This window comes from Protopterus annectens, chromosome 17.part0, assembly GCF_019279795.1.
Source record: "Protopterus annectens isolate FY-2018-M chromosome 17.part0, PAN1.0, whole genome shotgun sequence".
Taxonomy (NCBI): Eukaryota; Metazoa; Chordata; order Ceratodontiformes; family Protopteridae; genus Protopterus; species Protopterus annectens.
Genome location: NC_056751.1, coordinates 705,889,815 through 705,910,942, shown reverse-complemented (window position 1 = coordinate 705,910,942; position 21,128 = coordinate 705,889,815). Strand labels below are relative to the sequence as shown.

Below are 21,128 nucleotides of genomic sequence, written 5' to 3'. Positions count from 1 at the left end.
AATCTCATCTGTGTGATTGTTTTGATAGTCTCAATCATATACTGGAACATGCTATGTCCTTTAAAGCTCACCTGACATGGGAAAGTCTCCATCCTTGTCATGGCAGTGATGGTATCTATACCTAGGAGGGGATGTCCCCATGGTCATGGAAGTCATGGCAGTGACAGTGTCCATACCCAGGAGGGGATGTCCCCATGGTCATGGCAGTCATGGCAGTGATGGTGTCTATACCCAGGAGGGGATGTCCCCATGGTCATGGCAGTTATGGCAGTGACGATGTCTATACCCAGGAGGGGATGTCCCCATGGTCATGGCTGTCATGGCAGTGATGCTGTCTATACCCAGGAGGGGATGTCCCCATGGTCATGGCAGTCATGGCATTGATGGTGTCTATACCTAGGAGGGGATGTCCCCATGGTCATGGCAGTCATGGCATTGATGGTGTCTATACCCAGGAGGGGATGTCCCCATGGTCGTGGCAGTCATGGCAGTGATGGTGTCTATACCTAGGAGGGGATGTCCCCATGGTCATGGCAGTCATGGCATTGATGGTGTCTATACCTAGGAGGGGATGTCCCCATGGTTGTGGCTGTCATGACAGTGATGCTGTCTATACCCAGGAGGGGATGTCCCCATGGTCATGGCAGTCATGGCAGTGATGGTGTCTATACCCAGGAAAGGATGCCTGCATGGTCATGGCAGTCATGGCATTGATGGTGTCTATACCTAGGAGAGGTTGTCCCCATGGTCAGGGCAGTCATGGCAGTGATGGTGTCTATACCCAGGAGGGGATGTCCCCATGGTCTTGGCAGTCATGGCAGTGATGGTGTCTATACCCAGTAGGGGATGTCCCCATGGTCGTGACAGTCATGGCAGTGATGATTTCTATACCTAGGAGGGGATGTCCCTATGGTCATGGCAGTCATGGCAGTGATGGTGTCTATACCCAGGAGGGGTTGTCCCCATGGTCGTGGCAGTCATGGCAGTGATGGTGTGTATTTTTAAGAGGGGATGTCTTCATGGTCATGGCTGTCATGGCAGTGATGGTGTCTATACCCAGATGGAGATGTCCCCATGGTCGTTGCAGTCATGGCAGTGATATGTCTCATAGTAGATACTGCTCATGGTCACACAGCACACTGACATCACCATAGTAATGGTACAACCAGTGCAACTCTTGGTAGAGCCCGCTGTTGTGGGCAGAGGTATGCACAGGATGTCCAAACATCTACCATGCATGCCGTATACCTCTCCACTATTGCTACTGCTCCACAGTCCACAGAATATCACACACACACACACACACACACACACACACACACACACACACACACACACACACACACACACACACACACACACACACACACACTTCTATTGATATTGGCTCTTTTAAAATCCTTTGATGTTAAGTTCATCACTAAATAGGTTCATAGTTTCTTTGGATGATACTAGGCTATTGTCCTGGAGGCCCTAATAAGCCTAGCCAAGAATTTCACCCATGTCCCCACAAAGTCACAGGGACACAGGCTGGATCCCTGGGCTATATTTTCTGTTTCCCATCCAGTCATCCAGGTTCCTCTTAAAGAGGGCTAGTGAGGTACTCTGCTTAACATGGAAAGGAAGTCTATTCCACAGATGGGGGAGTCATTAAGACACATATCTATACCACCAACAAGTTCTATTAATGTCACAGACCAGGTTGAGACCTTGCGTGTGGGCTGCACAAGTGAAGTTTGACTTACAGATATGCAGCAACTCCATCAAGGCTGACTCTGAGATGGCCTTGTATGCCAGACACAGGTCACCTCTGAGCAGTCTGTATGAGACTGAGTAGAGGGAATGGGCTTTTAGCCTATCATTATAGGATAGGTGTCTGAGACCCTGGATTTTCCTGGTCAGGAGGAACCTCTGTGGTCTCCCCAACTGCTGCATGTGCTTGGCGAGAAACATGCCGAAGGGGGCATAGTACTCGATAATGGGTCTGACAAGGGAGGAGTACAGGGATGTTATGACCTCCTTGTTCCTGGATGAAACACCCTTACTTATGAGGTGGGCCATGTAGAATACCTTCCGTACAAAGGAGGCAATATGGTGGTCAAAAGTCAGGTTGCTATCAACCTGGGTGCTCAAGTCCGTTACAACTCATTGCATGCTTAGTACATTGTTATTAATGTGATAATTAGTGAGGACACCATTTTTGATAAAGGGGATAATGATGCATTTTTTGGCATTCAGTTTAAGGCCATGCTTCTTGCAACAGTCATTAATTTGGTTAAGGCCCTCTTGAAGGATGTTCACATCACTTGGAGAATTTATGACAGAGCCCAATTTTTTTGTTCGACCCTGGCAAGGGGGGATCAGGGGAGATGATAACTTCAAAAGTGGTTGCTTTATGGTCGGATCTTACCAAGAAGGATGACATGGCACTGTAGGGGTGCTACAATGGCTACTCATGTTGGTTAGTATCAGGTCCAGGATATTTTCACCTCTTGTGGGAGTGTCAACCAGCTGATCCAATGCATTGGCATAGATGAAGTCGCCAGGTTTCAGTGCCTGCATAAATGTCAGCATTTTCCAGGTTGAGGAATGCTTGCAATGAGTGCAGTTTCATTTTAAGACTCCTAGCATGACCTTTAAATTTCATTTAGAGGAATTTTTCACGTTGGTAATTTTGTCCTCATGACTTTGCCTAAAAAAGGCACTATGGGGGGGGGGGGGCAAGAGCCTTTGCCAGAAGCCTGAAGCCCAGGGGAGACAGATGAAGGCCATCTCTGGCAAAGCATCATGGTCTGTCATTCATGTACTCCCAGGCTGTCAAGCACTGGATCCACTTGGAATGGCACCAGAACCTAAGCCAACTGTTAAAGTCAATCATGTTCTGTTTGTACTGAGGCATCATTCTGGGTGATGGTAGGATGCTGCTTAAGGCTAGGGACATACCTGCCTGGGACACATAATCAATAATCTCAATCACGTCTCTCTTCATATAGCCCAGAGAGGTACTTCTCAAATCATTCACACCAACATGGACTATGACCTAGTCATAACAGTACCTGCTGTTGAGAGACTTGAGTGTGTGAGTGATATGGTGGATTCTAGCAACTGACAAGCAACTTGCTGTGACTTTCCCTTGTCTAGTCTGGTTAGGGGCACATCTGTGTGTCTCATGATAGAGTCTCCTATGACTAGTATGTTGGGTTTGTGGCTGGGCCTTAGAGGCTGTGTGACACAGGCATGTGTACTATGTGTGGTGCTTGGTGCAGTGGGTTGTGATGTGCATGTGTGCTTTTACCTCAGAGGTCTCTTTTGTTTAGGTATGTTTTTGTTGAGAACCTCCACATATGTAGCAATGTACTATACAGGTCTGGGTGGTGTTAGAGGTGTGGTGCTTATGGTGTTTGCGCAGACAAGCTTCTCAATGCCAGATGTACTGGCTTGTGATTGAGACAGCAAGGATTCTAGGTTCTTAATATAATTGCAGCTCTCATATATTGTGTCACTAGTGGTAGAAGAAGAGGGTTGTCCATGTACATGAGTCAGTTGCTACACTGTCTCAGGATACCCATATCAAAACGCCTATACATACGATAATACTGCATGTTTTAATTGTCTTCAGCACTCACATATATCTCGGTGAAAGACATCCACACGCTACCTCCCCTATCTGTGCATTGTCATCCCCTTTGGTGAAAACTCTGTACTCATGAGCTACCACATAGGTGGTAGTCTACTTAACACCAAAAGTGTGATAAGAGGCCTTGGGACACAGGTGGACAGTAGCCTTTCCTTTGATAATCACATTGCCACAGTAGTCAGGAAATCCTTCTACGTGGCACACCTCATCACAAAAAGTTTCTCATCCAGGAAAAAAGAGGTCATTGTTCCCCTCTACTTGTCACTCATTAGACCCATTATAGAATACAATGCCCCTTTTGGTATGTACCTCACAAGACATCTACAACAACTGGAAAAGCTGTAGAAATACCTCACAGAGAGGATTACCGGCCTCAAACAGATGCCCTACGCAGACCGTCTCAAAAACTTCCAGCTTTACTCTGTTGCATGTCGCCTACTCAGAGGCAGTCTCTGTCTAACATACAAAGCTATGTCAAACCCAGAGCTGTTGGACATGCTCCACTTAAAGAAACCCCAATCCCTCCAACCTACATGCTCTAGGGACCTCAACCTTGTCACAATAAACAGAACATGCTGGAGGGATAGATTCCTGTCCCAGAGACTTCCCATATTTTGGAACAAACTACCTATCTATATCAAACAAAGCTCCTCATTAGCAATCTTCAAGAAAAAATCTTGATGATTGGATGGGAAATAGGAAATTCATCCCAGGTATCACCTCTGTGGCTCTGCTCGACAGGGGCACAGGAAAATAATTTTCTTGGGTGGCGAAAGCCAGGATACTTTTTTGGCTAGGCTTATATAGGCCCTAGGGCCAATAGCCTAGTACCTACCTATGAACTTATGATAACTGTGCCCTGCCCTTTGTACTTTGTTATTTGGATTGTCTATGTCTGATACACAGAATGGTTAACCTGTTCATAGGTAAGCACATCCTGGAGTTGCCTTTGCATGCATCATATTTTCTATAATGGATCTGCTTTATTCTTATCTACTATTTTTTGAAGCCATGTGCAAGCCGCTGCCTCCCAGTGCTGCTGCATACTATGTCCACTTCTGTCTGGCATGGTCATCCACTACTACTGGCTCCTCCCATGAATCCACCCCTGACACCTCCTCCACTGCCTGGTACACTGGCGATTGCTGTTTCTGCAAGTACCCAACCTGCTGCAACTGCCTCCTAAGTATGACATTGTTAACACTGCACACATTAAAAATATTTTTGTAAACATGACATGGTCATACTACAGGACACTACCAGATGAATACACTCACTGGAAGCATACTTTCAGCAGCCCAAACACATACTGACTAATTGTCCTTGTCTATGATTGGACATGGGTGTACTCCTGATCTGTTTCATTTTGTAAATTTCTGTTGGATGTCATTAACCAGTGTTCCAGGGTATATCTGGCATTGCCAACAAGATGCTTCTGAAAGAAGTCACCCCCCACAACCCGTTCTTATAGGTCACAGGTTTGCCATATGTAGAAGTCATGGCAACTGGCAGGTGGCTCACAGAACTTCATAGATGATACCTTTTACACTTAAGGACCAACGGGCAGCTGCTGGAGTGATACCCTTTGTGCTTCACCTACCTTCTTCTCAGTTTACCAGGTGGGGTATTTATTTTAATGGGGATATACAGTCTAGGCCCCCAGGGAAATGGGATAAATCATAGAATTCCCGCATGTTGTTTCATCTCTCTGAGAAGCATGGAGTATTCTTGAGGCAGATGTCTGAGACACCCCCGCTATGTCTCCAGTATATCCCAGATGCCAATATACATAAAGCCAAGCATACTTTATTGTCCACTGGGATAGGGACTCCATGATTGCCATGGGGCTGCAGACAAGGCCGACACATCCACAGTGTCTTGCATGGTCTCCCTATCCCCATGGAGCTGATCCACAATGTTGGTATCATGGAACCCATGATACATTAAAGTATGGCTGGATACAAAGAACCCATGATACGTTAATGTATGGCTGGATACACAGAACCCTTGATACATTAAAGTACGGCTGGATACACAGAACCCATGATACGTTAAAGTATGGCTGGATACACAGAAGCCATAATACGTTAAAGTACGGCTGGATACACAGAACCCATGATATGTAAACGTACAGCTGGATGGCACAGACCCCATGATACGTTAACATACGGCTGGATGGCACAGAACCCATGATATGTTAACGTACGGCTGGATGGCACAGACCCCATGATACGTTAACGTACGGCTGGATGGCACAGACCCCATGATACGTTAACGTACGGCTGGATGGCACAGACCCCATGATACGTTAACATACGGCTGGATGGCACAGACCCCATGGTACGTTAACATACGGCTGGATGGCACAGACCCCATGATACGTTAAAGTACGGCTGGATACACAGAACCCATGATATGTTAATGTACGGCTGGATGGCACAGACTCCATGATACGTTAACGTACGGCTGGATGGCACAGACCCCATGATACGTTAACGTACGGCTGGATGGCACAGTCCCCATGATACGTTAACGTACGGCTGGATGGCACAGACCCCATGATACGTTAAAGTACGGCTGGATACACAGAACCCATGATATGTTAATGTACGGCTGGATGGCACAGACTCCATGATACGTTAATGTACGGCTGGATGGCACAGACCCCATGATACGTTAACGTACGGCTGGATGGCACACACCCCATGATACGTTAACGTACGGCTGGATGGCACAGACCCCATGATACGTTAACGTATGGCTGGATGGCACAGACCCCATGATACATTAACATATGGCTGGATGGCACAGCATCGCCAGGGGTGAAGATGTGCATCATCATGGACCACAGTGACAATGACAGCATCTTACAAATACACATTTACTAATGTACCCCCCCCTAATGTACTGGCACCCCTTGATATTATTTAGCAATTCACTTTGCAGGAACTCAAACATTCACCTGAGATCAATTTCCAGCATGTTCATTTCCAAGGTACAGCTTTTATATATTTATGAATTTCTCTGTTGTCTTGTTTTGCCTCTTTGATAAATACAAACAACTTATAAAACAGAGACAAAGCCGGAAATGTCTTGACAAAAAAACAAAACATCTCCTACTTTACCAGCATATAGACAGCTAAGAAACCTAACAAAACAACTTATCACCAAAGATAAAAAAATATTACTCAACCATTCAAAACATGTACAGTAATAATCCAAATCTGTTCTGAGCCTCAGTCAATAAACTGTTAAATCTAGGATAATCTAGAAAGCTAGCACCGGACACACAGAAATGAAATGATACCATAGGCAACTGATTCAATACCCATTTTATGCAGACAGTACAGTCAGTAATCAGCCAGGTGAATGATCAGTGTCTTGATGTCCATCAAATAACCTCCTTTAGGATTTCACCTTCTAATCATTTCCTACCAGTACTATCAAAAATATGTCAAAAAGAGACTAGGTCCCTTATGAAACAAAGAGATCATGCTTGGAAAACCTGGACTAAAACTAAACAACCACCTTTTCTTCAAAAATACAGGCAACTGAGGAACCTTGCAAAAAAAAACATATCCCTTATGAAACAAAGAGATCATGCTTGGAAAACCTGGACTAAAACTAAACAACCACCTTTTCTTCAAAAATACAGGCAACTGAGGAACCTTGCAAAAAAAACATACAACTAATGACAAAAAGTTATACTATAGCTCTGCTCAGCTTAACAACAAATCCAATCCTCGAAAATTTTGGTCAGCTCTCAACAACATCCTCTATCCTGGAAAGCCCTCTAATCCCTCCCCATACCCTAACTCTTCCTCTCAAGAAACAGCTACCCTCCTGAATAAACACTTTATCTCTTCCATCCAAAATCTGGTAACCTCTAAGTCAAACTCTATTTCGACCCTCACCTCTCCAAGTCCCACTAACACAAATTTGTTTTATTTTGAGCCAGTTCCCATTACTTACATCAAATCTCTACTACTCAAGCTAAAACCTTGCTCTCCTTCCACTGACAATCTATCTCCTACATTCCTCAAACTTGCTGCTGACTCAATTGCCTATCCTGTATCTATACTAATTAATCACTCTATTCTAGAATCAGTTGTCCCCACCCTTTGGAAATCTTTCTTCACTATCCCTCTTCATAAAGGTGGAAACTCCACTGACCCCTCAAACTACCGACCCATTGCCATTCTGTCCTCCCTCTCCAAGATATTAGAAAAATGTATTCACGCCAGCTTCTCAATCACCTCCTCACACACCACTTACTTACCCCTACCCAACATGGATTTTGTCCTCACCACAGCACCACCAATGCCCTCCTCTTCTTCACTCATATCATTGCAGAGGCCCTAGACAACAATAAACTCATTTATTGTCTCTTCCCAGATCTCTCCAAAGCCTTTGATACTATCTCTCATCCTCTACAACTATCCAAACTCGCAGATCTCCACCTAGCCCCCTCTGCACTTGCCTGGTTTCATAGTTACCTGTCTGGCAGGGAACAATCTGTCAAATGGCTCTCATCCTACTCAGCTTTCCTTCCCATCTCCACTGGTGTTCTCCAAGGCTCCATCTTGGGAACCCTTTTGTTTAACATCTTCACCAATGATCTTTACAGCTCATGCAAAGAATCCTCCCTTATTCAGTATGCCGACGACTCCACACTTATATCCATCTCAAATAACATTCCTGAACTACACTCCCTGACCCAACAGGTCCTACTATCCACTGAACAATGGCTTTCTCACAACCTATTGATCCTAAATCCCAAAAAGACCAAACTCCTACTTTTCCTTCCGCGTTCTCTTTCTCATCACAAAACCTCCTTTTTTATTACATCTTCTAATAATACAAACATCCAGCCTGACACCCACACAAAACTCCTAGGGATCATTATCGATGACAAACTCAAGTTCAACCTACACATACTCCAATGTATAAAAAATACAAACCAGAAACTAGGTCTGCCGTATTGGAACAAAAAGTTCCTAACCCCTGAATCTAGACTTACCCTGGGCCAAAAACTGCTCCTCCCCTCCCTCTTATACGCCATCCCAGTTCTTACCAATATCCAGGCCTGCACTCTAAATAAACTGCAACAGATTTATCATAAATAGCAAGATTCATTACTAACTCCTCATACAACTCACACCACTGCATTTCTTTAAACTCTCTTCAATTACTTGAACTTCCCCAGGTTCTGCTATCTTATCAATTTCATATGCTACACTCTATTCTTTATAAACCCTCCTTCTGTCCATCTCTATCTTCCTTAGTCTCAATCTACATCCCATCCTGGACCCTCCGTACTTCTAACCAACAATTACTTGATATCTCCCACCCCAAAAGGTCAGTAGGCAAACTACTCTACAAACACTCCCTTGTCCATGCTTGGAACAAACTTCCCCTTGACTTACGTTCAATCTCCCACACCTCACACTTTAAAAATGAACTAAAAGCTTATTTTCTCAATTCCAGAACCTGCCCTTGCCATGACCCTACCTAGTCTTCCTTTTATGTACCATCAAAAGGACCATACTTAGTACCTCATTACACCTCTCTCTCCAATGTGTCTACTATGCATTTGCACAATTTTATACAAACAAAAAATGTTTATTGTTGACCTATTGAACTATATCAATGTAAAATTGTTACTTAGCTTCTTTTTAATGCAACTTTAACTTTATGCATGTAACCCAACATATGTGAATCGTTTTGCTATAACTGCTATTATATCAATATTGTTTAAAATTGTACTTGTTTTAAAATGTATTACTGGAGCTTTTCTCCTCGGGTCTCCACTGAAAATGGGCCACAAGCCCAGTTGGACAAACCCGGTTAACAAATGTCAATAAATAAATAAATAAAATTAATTTCTACCAAAACAACTGCCCTTGACAATCTACTTGTTGAATATCTTAAAAATAGTTGCTGATACTGAAGTGATCCATATCTGAAAATAAAGTCCCGTCCCTATGTGAAAAATTATTAATTATTGCACTGCACATGGGTGAAATCAATACTGATCTTTCAAACTATAATATGAATATTATTAGAAAAATGTATTCATAATAAGCTTTAGTCTTCAACCCAGTACAGCCTCCATTCTCATCACAGTGCAAGTACTTTGCTTTGCTGAATTTTGTTAAAACTTTCAACACTCATAGAAATGCCAGAGGCCTGGTGTCTACCATCTTCCTAGACTTACCGAAAGCTTTTGATACTGTCTGTCACCAGAAATGTTTACATAAGCTCTCATCCTAAGGGCTCACCAACTCTTCACTGCAGTGTTTCCATAAATTCTATAACTACTTCTCAGACAGAGTACAAGCAGTTAAATAGAGCAATGATTTCTCCACCTTATTTCCAGTAAGTATTGGCATCCCACAAGAGGGCAGCCTCAGTGGTGCAGTGGTTAGCATTGCCGCCTCACAGCAAGAGGTTCTCCGGTTTGATCCTCGGCTGGGGTGCCTTCTGTGCAGAGTCTGCATGTCCTCCCTGTAGTCACGTAGGTTTCCTCCAGGTGCTCTGGTTTCCTCCCACATCCCAAAGACATGCTGTAGGTGGAATTAGCACTCTAAATTGGCCCTAGGCATGAGTGCGTGCATGTGTGTGCCTTCTGTGGAAGGTTGGGTGCCAGGCTGGCAACTTGACACCGTAAAACTCCACTGCCAATAATGAGCGGACAGGTGATCCGCTGTGGCGACCCCTAACCGGGAAAAGCCAAAAGAAGAAGATTGGCATCCCACAAGAATCCATACTAGTCCCATACCTTTCAACATATTCATCAGTGACCTCTCCATTTATAGAAAAAATGCTACCCTAATTCAGTAGACTGATGAATTGAACCCTAATCTGCTCTACCAAATTTCTCTCTCTAAGCTACCAAGATCTTACACAAGAATCCTTCTTATGGATCAAAACATGGTTAAATAATTAACAACTACTTCAAAGTCCTGGACACATCTCTATGAGACAACACTATTCACTATCTCTGCCAACAGCACCATGATAGACCCAGTAAACCACAAAAAAATTAGTGGAGGTCATCACAGATGACTAGTCGACAAGTTGAAATTCGACCACCATGTAACACATGGGTTAAAAAAGAAATCCTCAAAAGCTATGTACATTACGCAGATTAAAAATATTCCTCACTGACATAAGCAGATGTATAGCCCTGCTTTCTTGCTAGTATCTTTCCACTCTATGCTACCCCAATCGTCACTAACCTTCATGTCCCACAAATGTCCAAACGTAAATAATTTTACAATAAAATAGTCACTTTTCAGTGATGTATAAAAATAGAACACAGCACTGCCTAGCACAAGAGTACCACACTGGTTAAAACTACCACATCCCTTAGCTCTTTCCCAGCTCATTACAATACACAAACTTCTCTGTAAGCAGCACACTATTGTGTAACACAGAACACAAAGCTGTGTGCTGTGGGTGATAACACCTGCACCAAAGCTCACTTATGCAGCACGCTGAGCTGCATCCCTCCTCTCTGAATGGATGAGCTGCTAACAGCCATTCAATCCCATGCCTGGTCCCTCAAGCACACATTGACCATGCTGCTAGAGGAACATAGATCACCTTTAGCAGGGGTAGAACTTTATCCGTCTGTGCCATGGGTTTAAGTTTTCAAGGAAATCCTTGTTAGGACTTTGTATAGTACCTGAGATGTCTATGTAACATTATGATTGATTAATGAATCATGTAATCTTTTCTCCCATAGTATAACTTCTTTTTTACCATTCTTATTGTCTCAGAAGCAATACTAGGAAATTTCAATTAAGTACAACTATTTGAAGAAAGACTGACTTCTTTATTCTTGTATGTAAAATCCCATCCCAGACCCCCCATACTTCTAACCAACAATTACTTGATATCTACCACCCCAAAAGGTCAGTAGGCAAACTACTCTACAAACACTCCCTTGCCCATGCTTGTAACAAACTTTCACTTAACTTACGTTCAATCTCCCACACCTCCCATTTTGAAAATGAACTAAAAGCTTATTTTCTCAATTCCAGAACCTGCCCTTGCCATGACCCTACCTAGTCTTCCTTACCTTTATGTACCCTCAAAAGGACCATACTTAGTACCTCATTACAACTCTCTCTCCAATGTGTCTACTATGCATTTGCATAATTTTATACAAACAAAAAAAATGTATTGTTGACCTATTGAACTATATCGATGTAAAATTGTTACTTAGCTTCTTTTTAATGCAACTTTAACTTTATGCATGTATCCCAACATATGTGAATCGTTTTGCTATAACTGCTATTATATCAATATTGTTTAAAATTGTACTTGTTTTAAAATGTATTACTGGAGCTTTTCTCCACGGGTCTCCACTGAAAATGGGCCACAAGCCCAGTTGGACAAACCCGGTTAACAAATGTCAATAAATAAATAAATAAATAAAATTAATTTCTACTAAAACAACTGCCCTTGACAATCTACTTGTTGAATATCTTAAAATAGTAGCTGATACTGAAGTGATCTATATCTGAAAATAAAGTCCCGTCCCGATGTGAAAAATTATTAATTATTGCACTGCACAGGGGTGAAATCAATACTGATCTTTCAAACTATAATATGAATATTATTAGAAAAATGTATTTATAATAAGCTTTAGTCTTCAACCCAGTACAGCTTCCATTCTCATCACAGTGCAAGTACTTTGCTTTGCTGAATTTTGTTAAAACTTTCAACATTCATAGAAATGCCAGAGGCCTAGTGTCTACCATCTTCCTTGACTTACCAAAAGCTTTTGATACTGTCTGTCACCAGAAACGTTTACATAAGCTCTCATCCTAAGGGCTCACCAACTCTTCACTGCAGTGTTTCCATAAATTCTATAACTACTTCTCAGACAGAGTACAAGCAGTTAAATAGAGCAATGATTTCTCCACCTTATTTCCAGTAAGTATTGGCATCCCACAAGAGGGTGGCCGCAGTGGTGCAGTGGTTAGCATTGCCGCCTCACAGCAAGAGGTTCTCCGGTTCGATCCACAGCTGGGGTTCCTTCTGTGCAGAGTCTGCATGTCCTCCCTGTAGTCACGTAGGTTTCCTCTGGGTGCTCCGGTTTCCTCCCACATCTCAAAGACATGCTGTAGGTGGAATCGACACTCTAAATTGGCCCTAGGCGTGAGTGCGTGCATGTGTGTGCCTTCTGTGGAAGGTTGGGTGCCGGGCTGGCAGCTCGCCACCGTAAAACTCCACTGCCAATAATGAGCGGACAGGTGATCTGCTGTGGCAACCTCTAACCGGGAAAAGCCAAAAGAAGAAGATTGGCATCCCACAAGAATCCATACTACTCCCATACCTTTCAACATATTCATCAGTGGCCACTACATTGATAGAAAAAAATGCTACCCTAATTCAGTAGTCTGATGAATTGAACCCTAATCTGCTCTACCAAATTTCTCTCTCTAAGCTACCAAGATCTTACACAAGAATCCTTCTTATGGATCAAAACATGGCTAAATAATTAACAACTATTTCTAAGTCCTGAACACATCTCTATGAGACAACACTATTCACTATCTCTGTCAACAGCACAATGATAGACCCAGTAAACCACAAAAAATTAGTGGAGGTCATCACAGATGAATAGTCGACAAGTTGAAATTCGACCACCATGTAACACATGGGTTAAAAAAGAAATCCTCAAAAGCTATGTACATTACGCAGACTAAAAATATTCCTCACTGACATAAGCAGATGTATAGCCCTGCTTTCTTGCTAGTATCTTTCCACTCTATGCTACCCCAATCGTCACTAACCTTCATGTCTCACAAATGTCCAAACGTGAATAATTTTACAATAAAATAGTCACTTTTCAGTGATGTATAAAAATAGAACACAGCACTGCCTAGCACAAGAGTATCACACTGGTTAAAACTACCACATCCCTTAGCTCTTTCCCAGCTCATTACAATACACAAACTTCTCTGTAAGCAGCACACTATTGTGTAACACAGAACACAAAGCTGTGTGCTGTGGGTGATAACACCTGCACCAAAGCTCACTTATGCAGCACGCTGAGCTGCATCCCTCCTCTCTGAATGGATGAGCTGCTAACAGCCATTCAATCCCACACCTGGTCCCTCAAGCACACATTGACCATGCTGCTAGAGGAACATAGATCACCTTTAGCAGGGGTAGAACTTTATCTGTCTGTGCCATGGGTTTAAGTTTTCAAGGAAATCCTTGTTAGGACTTTGTATAGTACCTGAGATGTCTATGTAACACTATGATTGATTAGTGAATCATGTAATCTTTCCTCCCGTAGTATAACTTCTTTTTTACCATTCTTATTGTCTCAGAAGCAATACTAGGAAATTTCAATTAAGTACAACTATTTGAAGAAAGACTGGCTTCTTTATTCTTGTATGTAAAAGTCAGCAGGATTTAACCTAATTTTGCCACGCCATTTATTTTATTTATTTATATATTTATTTATCCTTTGTTGGCCATGGCTAGAATATGTTAACAATGTACACATCTCTCTCTCTCTCTTTCTCTCCCTGCCTCTCTCTTCAGGAATTTCAGACCCCAAAAATATGAAATCTTTTCTGATAACATATGCACTCTGCATATGTATGTCACTTAAATTCTACATTCTGTCCATTAATTCTAAGCATTTCCTTGTACCACTCACCTTCTCACTATTTCTGTCTGCCTTGCACACTGTCTATCTCTGATAATAGTTTCTGACTTCACAGTATTACATCTTTTCATTTCACAGTACCAATAATCAGCTTATTTTATTATGTTTTAACAACATGTAAATCATTTTGAAAATATGTGGTTTTGCTTTTACACATTTTAGAGAAATGCTCATTTTGTAGCACAGATTCTGAATGATTGATCAAATATGAGGTAGCTCTTCCTGTGTCATGCTTATAGTGATGCCTTCTGCAACCTTGAATTATAATGATGCAAAAACTCCATCCTGCTTGCTTGTATGTCTGTCCTTTTCATATCTATTACTTTTACAACACATTCTGATGCTGTTATTCTCATTTTTGATTTATTATTTGACCCATACTTTGTTTTGCACACATTCATTTCTTTTTTTGTTTGTTTATTTGTGCACTAACATTTTCACGTGTAGCATACACATCCACAGAATCTGGCAAAGTGTTACACACTCATGGTGCTAATACTCTGCAGTCCAGCTCTGAATAATACTGTGCTACTCATCTTACGGTGTCCTTCTGCCATGTGCTTCTAAGACCAGTTAATTCTCTGCAACCCAGTTCATGGAGTTCCTATGCCACATGCTAGCAGCACTGACTAATGTTGTGCTGTCCATCACACGGTGTCCTTCTGTTAAAACTTGGCATCATTAACAAAATGCTCTGATTTCCAGCTCACGGTGTCATTTTGTTAAAACCTGGCACCGTTAACAAAATGCTCTGATTTCCAGCATATGGTGTCCTTCTGTTAAAATGTGGCACCATTAACCTAATGCTCTGATTTGCAGCTCATGGTGTGTCTATGCCATATGCAGGTAGAAATTACTTGTCCAGCACATGGTGTTCCCATGCCACATCCTGGGAGCACTAACACTCTACTATCCATCTCATGGTGTCTTCCTACATGCCTACACAGCACCTTCAAACACCAAAATATAGCATTAATGTTTTCAAACTCCCACAAGGCTGAAAAGGAGGAGAAAGACTTGGGTGTTTTTTTCCCAGCTGTTGAGAGAGAATCAGATGAAGTGCAACTCAATGATCAATAATTTAGTATTCATAGCTTGGAAATGGTCCTGCTTTATTTATAAATGTGGTTCAGGAGTCTACGACTCTAAGGGTGAAAGTATCATGTGGTGAAACATTCTGGAAGAAGGTACATTTAATTAAAAATTGTGGGATTGTGCACCCTGCTAACACATATGTGGGTATTTCTGTTTTTTGGGTGTCCATATGTGTGTGTGTGTGTGTGTGTGTGTGTGTGTGTGTGTGTGTGTGTGTGTGTGTGTGTGTGTGTGTGTCTGTCTGTCTGTCTGTATGTGAGTGTGTGTGTCTGTGTGTTTGTGTTTTCCATGAATGTGTTTGCATAGACAGATAATGAAATGTGTAGGAATAAGTCTGCACACAGATATATATTTTTGTGAGGGTCTGTGTGCATGTACAAGAGTGTGTGTGTGTGTGTGTGTGTATGTGTATGTATCTGTGTAATAAGTGTGTATGTGTATGCATATAAGAGTGTCTAATCAAACTTTGAATGTTCATGAGAACAAACAGAAAGAATGATCATTTTACATCAAATCTAAAATGATCAAAATGAAAAAAATATTTTTTGCTGGGGCGGGGGGGGGGGGGGGCAAGTTCCCTGCACCCACCACAGGGTGAGGCTGTATCCCCCACACCCCCCTGCTTACTATATGTTAGCATTGTCGCCTCACGGTAAGAGGTTCTCTGATTCAATTCTCAGCTGGGGTGCCTTCTGTGTGGAGTCTGCATCTCCTCCCTGCATTCATATGATTTTCCTCTGGGTGCTCTGGTTTCCTCCCACATTCCAAAGACACATCTGGAGCATTTCTCCCTGGGTCTCCGCTGAAAATGGGGTTTGTCCCAGTCGGACTTTCACGATAACAAATGTTAAATAAATTAATATACCAACTCCAAGATCACACAACAGAGGGACAAGGCCAATTTCCCCGACTCAGCTGCACCACAATCTCATACAAAAGGCTGCTGACAAAAACTCCATAGTGAAGAGCGTTCACTCATATGATTATTCACTGTTCTTTACAGGTTCCAAAATGATTCACTCATGTGAGTGTTCTCTATTTTTATCTGTAACTGTGTGCACGCATGACTGCAGTGGTGGTGCTGCGGTAGCGTTGTCACCTCACAATTAGATGTTGCCCGTTCGATTCTCAGTTAGAGCGTCTTCTGTGTGGCGACATGCGTGAATGGGCGTTCCTTCGTTGAAGGTTGTGCGTTAGGCCTGGCAAGCCAGCACGTAAAAATCTACTGCCAATCATTAGTGGACCAGAGTTCCGCTGTGGCGACCCCTAACCGGGAAAAGCCCAAAGACACACACAAACTGTGTGCACGCATGGAAGTGGTGATTGCTGGCTCAGTAAGCTGTTTTTCATTTTGCTATCCCAGATCTCATTTAAATGGCACTGCATTCTAAAATATTAAACAGATCAGAAAACTGAGTGGAATGTGATGGCACCATATACTGTCGGTAATTTTTCTCTTGAATGAATACTCACATATACTTAGCCTTAACTGTATCTTCACATGTTACAAGAAGGAGGATGAGAGTTGTTTGAAAATGACACAATAACTGCCTGCTTCTAGATATGATCATGGAGGAAAATCAAACTAAGAGCCTTGCTCAAAGTCATAGTATATGCAAGTGGGAGTTGAGGTAGTTAACTAAGCATTTTAGCTCAGGATTATGTCATACCATTTAATGATTGTTTTACTTTTAAAGCATGCCAGGAAGGATGACCTTAATCACCAGCTTTGGTCATCAGAGTACAGTTACCTCCCCAAACCAATGAAAAGTGGATATCTGTTAAAGAAACATTATAGAACTGTCCTGAAAAAGTGCATTAACTGTACTCAAGTGGAGTGCTATTTCAGCAGTCTTTGTAACATCTGCATGGCTGTTGGTTCAGTACAATGAGACAGGTGAAAATATGTAACATTCCTTCTAACTGCATGTAGATTTGCATTCCTTTCTGAAGTCATTCTGTTGTGTCATCTGATCAAGCAAAGCCTGGCTTGATTTTCTTGTTCAGGTGGTTTAACGACAACCTGTGGAATCTGAGTCAAATTTCAGGTTTTGTCTGCCTTAGGGAAAAAGCACACAAACACACATATAGCCAGAATGCAAAGAAATGGTTCTTACTGAAGTGAGGGCTGGCTGTAGTGTCTGGATATCCTAATGGCTATTGAAGATGGAGATGCAGAAACTGAGGTAAGGCAATTGAGGAAAGGGGAGAACCGCAGAAGAGAAAAGGGAAAGGAGTGAGGGAGGGCATTAAAGGAAGCCGCCAGAAACAGTGGTGATGAGAAAGTGATTACTTCTATTTTTTTTTAAATTTTTGCAGCATAAGTATGAACGTTGTCAAAAGTATTATTTTCACATTTTTCAAATATATATTTGCGTATGTGTGTGTGTGTCTGTGTAAAATATGTGGTCATCAATCTTTCACGTTAGGCGCAGTTACTAGAAAATTCCATGGTTTTCTTTCCTAGCACTGCACATTTTTCAAACAAGAAATCTGGCAGGCAGTCTTAATTCTCAGTGGATGGTTATACTTTTCTAAGATGAAAATATTAGAAGAGCACAAGGAAGCAGTGGCCGCAGTATACTTATTTTATGCAGGACTCAGTTTCAAGACCAGTTTTAGATACCAGGTAATAGTCTGGCTAAAATCTTGCCATCTGAGGCAGTAAACTCCTTGCTGTATTTTAGTGCATTAGTAAATCCTTGTGTCATTGCATCTGGACTCAGTGGTCACAAATACTGATGTGTACAAAGAGTCTTAATAATGACAGCAGAGAAGAAGTCATGGGTTTTACCCCCTCGGACATTTCCCGGTCAACAAAGACAAATAAATAAATAAATAACAAGCCTCTTTACATTCTGTTTATTATACAGAAAAGCTTCTGAATGGATTAACCCCATAAAGGTATGCATTTACCTTCTTATGACTAGTGTTTAGCCATCTTGAACCAGTAAAGTTTTATTTTATTATCCAAATCATACTGAGCGCAACATAATGTGAAAATGTAGTAGCATTTGAGTATAGACAAGATGACCTCAAACACACAGCTAATGGATTCCAACTGACCATTGTGTGTTACTTCTGTAAGTACCTATCTCTTTCGATACTCATATAGCAGTGCCATTGCAATGTGTACTGTGCTGTTCCATAGTTCCTATTCTACTGATAGTAGGTATTTTTTGGGGGTTTCAATTTAAGAATAGTAGATATTTGCAGTGATTGTTGTCCCTTTGTCCCAATCTAGTGTACATAGTGTGCTGCTCCTATTACCTGTTATACCATGGAGAAAAGTGCCTTGCAGGTACCACAGATGCAATGCAGGACAGTGTGCCAACAGGTAGAGTTTGTGTGTGTGTGTGTGTGTGTGTGTGTGTGTGTGTGTGTGTGTGTGTGTGTGTGTGTGTGTGTGTGTGTGTGTGTGAGAAGGGCGCTTATGGTGGACTGCAGTAGATTATGTTATTGTCCTGCCTAGGGTGAGCATGTCCAGTGATTTTTTTCTTTTCCATCATTCTGCTAGCTGACAGTCCTTTAACATCCACATGATACAAGTGAAGATGTAACTGCTCCATATTTTTATGTTATTTTTACCTTTGAAGTTCTCACCACTTCAGTGTTTTCTGTCTGTATAACACATTGCATATTTTTATTATAAAGGTACCCAGCATTCAAAAATATGAATTTGGATACAAGTATTTTTATTTGTGAAGTTTTCCTCCTTTTTTGCCACCAAATTAGCAGTAAACAGTTGATCCTGCATGGAGTACCCCAACTACCTCAGTTAAACAGCAGCAGAATTAGAGACAAGTCATAAGACAAAATGCTAACCATGTACAAAGATTGTGAGGCATTGCTTTTACAGGACCACAGTGGCACCCTGACTTCAAGCACATGCCATGCAAAGCTCTGCACTGTGGCATCAGATATCTGCCACTGCTGTGTCCCCTTATGAACCAGCTAGTATGTCTTACTTCCTGCACAGAACAAGAGGCTGTTTAGTCCTTGCTTGTTGGCATTGCTCCTTAGAGAGATTAAGCCCAGACTATGACCCAGATCATGCAGTTTGAATTAGAGGCCTAAATACTAGAAGAGTCAGTTAGGGAGAATGAGAAAGAACAGTTGGCACTGGCTTGTTCATCCTGTGCTTGTGGTGGTGCTGGTGGAGAGTAGCCTGGAGTGCTGCATGTCAGATATCCAGTGGGGGGAGATGCTTCGGAATGTAGCACTGAAAGCTAAAATGTGATCTCTGACTGAGATGAGCATGTGCAGTAACCCTTATCATTTCCATTAATGGCAGCATGCATGAATCATGGGGGATTTGTGCAATAAAGCACATCAGCCTGCCGATTAGATACTGATAGCCAGTAAAACAAAATCATCCATTACCTATTATTGCCTATAATGGCATCTACTGAAGATTTTTTTTCCTGTGAAATTCATCTCCTAAGAGTATGGCAGTGCTAGGCTAATTTTCAGCCAAAAATGGGAATGCCACCATAAGGTGACATGGGCTGCAGCTGACCAGTGGAATGGGAATAAATGGGTGACTATGTAAAGACGGGGCTACTGGTCAGAAGGTAGCAGGGAAGATAAGCTATAAAAGCCTTTCCCTTTTTTAAGAGTTCTGATTGTCTTTATACTTGTAGATTTTATTCTGGCCACAGTAAATTCAGAACAACAAAATGACAGTGTGTGCCATCCCTTTGCCATGGACAGAAACAAAGTATCTTGGTTTGAAAGTAGTTAAGTGTTCATATACATGTGGCTACAGTTTCATTACAGACTAAATTGTTTATTGTGTGCCCCCTACATTCTGCCAGAATAATTTGGTATGAAATCTTTGTGAGGATAGTTGTGAATTCATCCTAGTTTTACAGACTTCTAGTGTTTCAACTGAATAAAGATTTCATTATTGAATTTATTAAGAACAGCTTATAAACATTTTAACTGTAATTTGTGTTCAGATTTTGCCATTGTTGTTTTCACAATCTAGATATAATTTTAGATCTGCATCAGTTTTGGAGTGCTTACTTTGGGTAATGCACGACAGAAACAGACAAAGTACATGCAACAGCTTATATATTCTGATAGCACGCTACTTATAAATGTGCATTAAAGCATGTAACTACAGCATTTTAACCAGCAACTTTCAAGATTTTGTCCTCGGATTTAAAAGAACAAAAAAGACATTAATTCATATTTTCTCTGAATAACTCTATACCATGACAGTTATGCGTTCATATGTTCATAGGTCTTATTTACTTACTAGGCTACTGATCTATGAAGATCTTAAGAAGCCTCGCCTTACACTCCCACGGTAGTTTTCAGCCCTCATATCTTGCATATGAGTAACCCATTGATGGGCAGAGCAAGGATTGCCCCATGAGGGACATGGGTGATAAACTGGGGTGAATTTGCAGTTTTCCATCAATTCATCTGAATTGCATTTGAATAGAGTAAAAGAAGGACTTCGCTTTATGTTGAATGAAAGACGGATCCTTTGAAGACATATTCTATGTGATACATTCCTATCCCTATAACAGCTTCTACATATGTTGCAAAAGAGGCAGAGATCCCTTATGCAGGCCTTCATACTGCGATTTACAAATTATTAATTTGAACTAGGTTTTGACCAGGAAATGGATGTGTCCCTTCTGTTTATATATGGCATGATTTTTCACAATTTTATCTTTTTATGAAATG

At 41.7% G+C, this 21,128-nt stretch overlaps 1 protein-coding gene across 3 annotated transcripts in view; it reads left to right on the top strand.

The window, feature by feature from the left end:
• The first annotated feature begins 17,241 nt into the window (after positions 1–17,241).
• Positions 17,242–21,128, top strand: part of LOC122791788 (nuclear receptor subfamily 1 group I member 3-like) — a 406,293-nt gene continuing 402,406 nt past the window's right edge. For 2 of the 3 annotated variants that reach the window (XM_044059724.1, XM_044059722.1), the window contains exon 1: positions 17,410–17,614. The gene's annotated coding sequence lies outside the window, so the exon portion shown is untranslated. Of the gene's footprint in view, positions 17,326–17,409; positions 17,615–21,128 lie in introns of those variants that run through there. The other variant, XM_044059723.1, reaches the window with a different exon arrangement.